General features: G+C 40.7%; 1 long non-coding RNA gene across 1 annotated transcript in view; it reads left to right on the forward strand.

Annotated features, from left to right (window-relative positions):
* Positions 1-7,102, forward strand: part of LOC109953127 (uncharacterized) — a 17,450-nt gene that overhangs the window by 8,946 nt on the left and 1,402 nt on the right. Inside the window, exon 2 of the long non-coding RNA XR_002273853.1 lies at positions 753-757. This is a non-coding gene — a long non-coding RNA (uncharacterized LOC109953127). The remainder of the gene's footprint in view (positions 1-752; positions 758-7,102) is intronic.

Below are 7,102 nucleotides of genomic sequence, written 5' to 3' on the forward strand. Positions count from 1 at the left end.
AAATGAGCTTTCTCTGCAGGGTGGCCGGGCACACCCTTAGAGATAGGATGAGGAGCTCGGTCACTCGGGAGGAGTTCATAGTAGAACCGCTGCTCCTCCACATCAAGAGGAGCCAGCTGAGGTGGCTTGGGCATCTGCTTCGGATGCCTCCTGGGCGCCTTCCTAGGGAGGGGTTCCGGGCATGTCCCACCGGGAGGAGGCCCCGGGGAAGACCCAGGACACGCTGGAGGGACTATGTCTCTCGGCTGGCCTGGGAACGCCTCAGCATTCCCCTGGAGGAGCTGGAGGAAGTGTCTGGAGAGAGGGAAGTCTGGGCATCTTTGCTTAGACTGCTGCCCCCGCGACCCGGTTCCAGATAAGCGGAGGAAAATGGATGGAAGGATGGATGGATACTTTAAGTCTTAATTATGCAGAACAGCACAGTTTACATTTATGTTATTCGATTATAATTATTGATGTATTATTAACATTTAATGGTAAAGGTAGAGCCAATTTTAAATACCTTATATGCTTATAACGTGAATTACTGCTGGGCAGCTTGTGAATTTTACACCAAAGATCAATAAATCTTGTGATTATACTGTATTTTGTTTTATTAACCTCATTCTGAAAAGTAAATATGAACTAAGGTTATCAAATAAATGTAGCGAGTACAAAGTACAATATTTTTCTCTGAAATGTAGTGAAGTTGAAGTATGAGGTAGCAGAAAATGAAAACAGTCAAAGTACTGATACCTCAAAATTTTACATAGGTGCAGTATTTGAGTAAATATACTTACTTACTTTCCACCTCTGATGATAAAGAGCCATTGTTTTGTGTTTTAACAGCATCTTGCATATGATTTATTGATTGACTGGATGATTTATTGGGGTTCTGCTCCAACTTTTCAGACATGTGAGTAGCCTGCAGCAGACCAAGCTGTTTCTATTTGATGTTCTTTTTCCTCTTTATCATTGGACTCAGATGGCACTGAATAATAATATATCTGGAATATTCGAATACTAAAATTAAAAACTGTTTACCTACCCAATCCATGAATATTAAAACAGTCAAATATTTCGGTCCAGCCCTAATATTATGTCAGTGCAATTAAGCAAACACTCCCTGTATTGAACCACATCTCAGTTTGTCACCCTGTTAAATCTGAAAATAAACAGGGCTGCGGCTGACTTCTGTAAACACATTTACACTGTGCCTTCAAGCCAGCCTGAGCTGCTGTGTTGAAGTGCATGTGTGCTGGAGCAAGACAAACTACAGTATAGAGAGCACAATTATGCAAGTACATGTATGTACTGGATGTATGATGTTACTTTTGATAAGTTATTAAACTCGGCAAAAGAAATGGACAGTGAGAACAGAAAATGAGAGGGAAATGTGTTTGCACAACTTTCCTTTGATAAATTGAGTAAAATGGAAAAGAGACCTAGAACTTTGATAACGTCAGTTTTCTACTTCTCTCACTGCTCTTATTTATGTGCCTACAGTACATCTTTCTCACTCCATCTCTTCCTCCTGCTGTTAGCTGTGATACAGTGTGTGACAATACAAACACCTCATTCTGTCACTGTCATCGTGCTAACAGGCTCATTGGATTGCCTTGTTATCTAACTCAAACAGTGACAACCCAAAGAAAGCACATTTCCATAATGTTATTGACGGAGTGCTAAGAAGCAAAGCTGCCTCGAAGTATATGCACAGACATGTTATTTGCATGTCTATTACCTCTGACCACGGCACTCAGTATGGGATGAGGAGAGGCAATTTGAAGCTCTGCTGCACATCGAACACCCCCCAACCACACACACAATCCCTAACACACCAGAATCATGGCAAGAACTGGAGAGCAAAGCATTTTGGGAGACAGGAAGTAGCATAATGAAGGCCAACTGTTTCCTTTAGAGGGTTAAATACACACTTGACATGCATGATGGATCAGCCATGAAATAGGCTGGAAGGCAAAGTTCAGAAAAGCCTGTGTGACGAGAATTTCAAACAGACTGTACCTGTGTATCTTCCCCATATCATGCCAGGCAGCTCCAATGGTGTTTAGATTGTAAAAGGAAGATAACGGGATGTATGAAATAGGTGGAAGATTTAGCTGCTGTGAGAAAGAGGATTATGACAGAGTTTGAGGATGTGAGGGGAATTCTTGTGGCTCACTGAGGTAGGCGCTATACATGTTATGTACCTGAAATATGATTATAGTAGTGTACATTTATAGCTTGGGTACCTCAGCATTAGTGCACCACTTGAGCTGCAGGGGTTTTGCTGATAGAAAGACCTGAACAGCAGCCCTCATCTCTGCCCTGGCCCTGTTAATTTCTGGGCTTTTCTACTGAATGTCATTCCTCATCCAGTCTCCAGTTCTGCCCTGATTAGCTACTTTGTTCTTTGCAAGACTCTGCATTGTGCTCACCTGTGTACAGCTCAGTTTTAGTGTTCTCACCTCCTGTCTGATCCTGTTTACCCATGTTTGGGCTCTGTTTGCTTGCTGGACTCTGCCTCTCACCTACTCCCCTGGAGTTATTGCTCGGCTTGGACTGTCTGCATACCTCTGACCTCAGGGCTTCTCTTGCTGTGGAGACACCAAATTTCAAAGAGAAAGCTTCAGTTACAAACTAGGCATGTGAAGTTTGAAAGACATGGACAATTAACAGGGGAGGGAGATTTCATGAAAATGTTAGATTTTACCGAAGTTCTTTTATTGAAAGCGCAAGAAGTGAAGACAGGAGATGACTGTATAAAATCAACAGGAGGTTTACTCAAAGCCTGGGCACAGGTGAAGTCTTACAGCGCTGGGTCAGAGAGACAGCTCCCGCAGGAAGTCCGTTCTCTGAACCACGTGTTCTCATCACATTTATCTCCTTGGGCTAAGCCCGCCATGGACAGAGGTAAAACATTCCACACTGTAATTCTATTGGCCATTTGGCATGAGCAGGTCAACCCCTGCCTGCGTCTGCTTGCTGAAATGTGATCTAAACCAGGTGTGTGTGTGTTCCTCAGGTGCCAGTTTGATTAATGAACACTAAACAATGGGTTGTCTGGGCTGCAGGCCCCCTTGTGTGTGTGATGCTAGTAAGTATGCTAAATGGGCCAGGTGGTCATCTCAGGTTGTAGGTCCCCTGTCTCTGCAGGACACCCCATGACAGAGCAGAACTTGGAATATGCTAAGCGGGTCTAGGTGAAGGTGCAAAACAGGCCTTTGTTAAAATGTAAAACAGGCTGTCTGGTTACCTGAAGATACAGACATCCTGTCTCTACAGAATTTGCAGTATACAGTTCCAAAGTTTCACTCAGTAGAATACAGCAGTCATCAAAACAGTTTTAATATGTATAAGCAAGGAAAATAAAGGTATGAAAAGTAACTAAAAGAAAATGAAGAACTGAAAAGTAACTAAAGCTTATAAAAAAGTAACTAGAGCCTATAAGAATCAAATCTTACACTCTTGCATGTCATTAATTCAGGACAAGACCCCAAATCCTCCCGAACCATAATAACCTGCAGTTATAGGCAGCTACCTCCTTATACTTTAAGAAGTTTCTCTACTGAGATATTTTGGGAACCAGTATGCATTTTGTCTGAAATAACCCTTCCCGTTGTGTGAAGAAGTGATTGTATTTGGATGTAAACTGGACCGTTGAGCATATTTCCACTATTTATATAATTATTATTTAGCTAACATTATGAGATGGCATGAGCCACCTATCGGTATTAACAACTAGTTAGCTACGTTTGGCTCCTGGTAGCCAGGAAAGTAGAACAGAAGCATCTATGCGGACAGCAGCTCAGGGGAGAGGGCAGTCCTCTCCTCATGGATCTCAAACAGAGTATGCAAGTCCCCTTCTCCTTAGCCCCACTCCTCAAAGCCCTCCTCTCCACGCCAAAACAGTGACACAGAAGTGAAAATCCAAAAAGAAAAAAAAAATGCATTGAAAAACAATGGCCGACAATAATCACAAGATTGTAATTTTTCCAGTATTAATACTTTTTAATGCAAGTGTTTCTTTTTTCGATACAAATATTTCAATGCTGTTTTTTTGTAGCCTTAGCCATAATATTTTCTTATGTTTAATGTCATGACGTCACTAGAGGTCGTGTGAGAATGTTTTTAGCTACACACCACTTAATCAACAGACACACACACAGTGATTTTCTTCATGTTTTGACTACTGCTCTGGCCAGCTGCATAGTTGGCACATCAGGTGGCATCACAGTTTGACGTGCCTGTGCAGTATGGGGCTAGCCCAACCAAAGAGATAAATGTATAGGCCTGGTTTGGTTCAGGGTCTTTCATCTTTCATCTGCCTGCATGCAGTTTGGAGGTGCAAGATACCTGAGCGTGTAATGTTAATTTTACCTGTGATCCTTTGAATAAATCAGCACTGTTTTGAAGTTACTTGGACTGCCTCATCTCTCAGAGTTAGCATGGTAGCAAGAACTGGTTATCCCTGTATAACTAAAGGAAGCCTAAGTTATGAAAAGTAATTAAAGCTTCTAAAGTAACTAGAACCTATACGAATCAAATCTTACAAAAAGATGCTGCTCGTTGAATTATTAGCCTGTGTTGTTGAAGTGTAGGAAATGTAGGCATTTTTAGATATTATTTTATTAGAGGTGTAGTGCCCACAAGTCCAAAGCAGACACTTTGAAGGGATGTTTTATTCTGAGGAACTCAGAATATTCATAATAAATTAACTTTGATTCCAGGCTTTTAGAAGCAGGAAAGAAACTTCAACCTGCCCCCAGAACTAAGCTGATTGTCTGCTGTGTTTTAGCTAAAGACAGCTTCATGCAAACATCTCCCTTTACTTGTGACTTTTACTACACTAGAATATACATGTTGGACTTTGCACTCTGACCTTAGACAATAAGTCTGAGTTAGTTAAAACAAACCTGGCTTAATATTCACTCTCTCTTATTGACAATAAAAATTTCTTAGATTTGAAAAAAATCTACAAGAAAGTTAAAGGTTTTAGTTAAGTGATAAATTATTTATGGACATGACTAACTCAATGACTGCAAGAAAAAGACTTCTTCCTTTAGAAAGTTAGAAAGGTTTTAGTTAAGTGATAAATTATTTATGGACATGCCTAACTCATTGACTGCAAAAAGACTTCTTCCTTAATAGTCCCTCATAACAATGGAAATGTCATCCTGGATGCAAAAATGGAAAGATATATGATCCAAGGTGCGTAAGCCATTTCATAAGATTACAATAAAAATATTATGTGTAGTTTAAATCTGCCTAACCCTATACAATATTATGTATTCCCCCAAATAGTGCCAAAACATTAGTTCAGGAAAATATGTTTTGATTTTTCTATTGTTATGGTTGTGTGTGTCAGGTTTGCCCAGCTACACCTTCTTCTCTTCTTTTTCCTCACACTAGCCTAGCCCTTGCACTGATTACACTGTTCGACACACCTGCCCCGCTTCCCTGATTACTCACCAGCTGTACCTCATTAGTCTCAATGACATCCTCTGTGATTTTCTTGGTCGGTTTGTTTTTGTTTATCTCGATGACATTCTCGTTTACTCTTCTTCCTTCACAGAGCACATCCAGCACGTTCACCAGGTCCTTCTTCGACTCCTGGAAAACCGCCTGTATGTAAAAGCTGAGAAGTGCGTCTTCCACTCCCCCTCCGTGGCATTCCTGGAGGAATTCATCATTGAACAGGGAAGACTCCGCACCAACCCATCCAAAATCACTGCTGTCACCAATTGGCCTACCCCCACCTGTGTGAAGGACCTGCAACGCTTCCTGGGCTTTGCAAACTTCTACCGCCATATATGTCACTACCTTCACTGTAAATAAACCTCACTGCTTGCACCGAAGCCAGCCACCTGGGTCCGCTTTTTATCTGCTCGCTCACTCTGTGTTCGAGCGCACATAACAGTGTGCTCAACAAATGCTTGCTTATGTTCTTTCATTTTCAAAGTTAGCCTTCCTTTCTCCCTACAGAATGTCTGCGTATGTCTTTTTATGTTTAAACTATGCACTGCTTAAATTTTTTCTGGCCATGTGAGCCCTGCTAAAAGCTACAGTAAGTGAACCCTGGCAAACTGAAGTCTCACAATAACTGTAGTTACTTGATTAAAGTCTCTAACCTATCAAAATTTAGTTATATTTATCTACAGATTCTCGATTAAACCCCAGAATTTAGATCTAAAATCTAGCTCAATTTTAGACCATTTTAACTCACCCACTATTACTAGTCAATCCTCCCGTCATCCACTGATTTCATCATTGTTATAAATGTTAGATTTGATTAGATTCAACTTTATTGTTGTAGTGGATAAAATAAACAAACAGAATATAGTAACAGTTAATGCATAACATGTAATGTGGAATAAAACACAATAGCGTGGGTTATACTGTTAGAGTTTTAAAAAAGTGCTTGTGTAATAGTAGCAGGGATTGACCTTTTGTTCTTCAAAATGTGTGTGTGCTGCACTCTGGGTGAAAGTCAGATGGCCAGGCCTTCCTGTTATTCAGAACATCTTGCAGAGAAGCGAGTTTAAGAGTTGACGCAATTGGGGGGACAATGACAGGAAGCGAGACATGACAAAATTAGCAGCAGAGTCATTCACACGCACGCGTGCATGAAGACCCGGGGAGAAGACGTGCAGAGAGACTAAGACCAGAGAAACTAACAAGGTGATCCTATATCCCACTCTTTCAATCATATTTCAGTTCTTTCCCTCTGAGGGGTTTACTACCAGGAATGTGTCATGTACTGTCGACCTGTACTGTTTACATTCTCAGTTTGCACATGCATAATTGCACATTGATTGTTGCACATGCTCCCATGCAGCATACATTCTTTTATTATATTCTTGTACATTTTTATTATATTGCTGCATTTGTGCTTAAAGTGCCTAGATTTTGTGTTATTTATCTACTTTATATTTCATTTGTATTTTGTAGCATTCATGTAAACGGCAAGTAAGAATTTCATTGTACAGGTAAACACATGTCCTAACTGTGCATATGACAAATAAACACTTTGACCTTGAATGTTTTGGCACTGGCACAATGAAGGTGGCTTTGAAGCACATTGGCACAGCTGCTTGGGACAGGTTAAAAATGTCTGTAAAGA

This window comes from Monopterus albus, unplaced genomic scaffold, assembly GCF_001952655.1.
Source record: "Monopterus albus unplaced genomic scaffold, M_albus_1.0 scaffold549.1, whole genome shotgun sequence".
NCBI classification, from domain to species: Eukaryota; Metazoa; Chordata; class Actinopteri; order Synbranchiformes; family Synbranchidae; genus Monopterus; species Monopterus albus.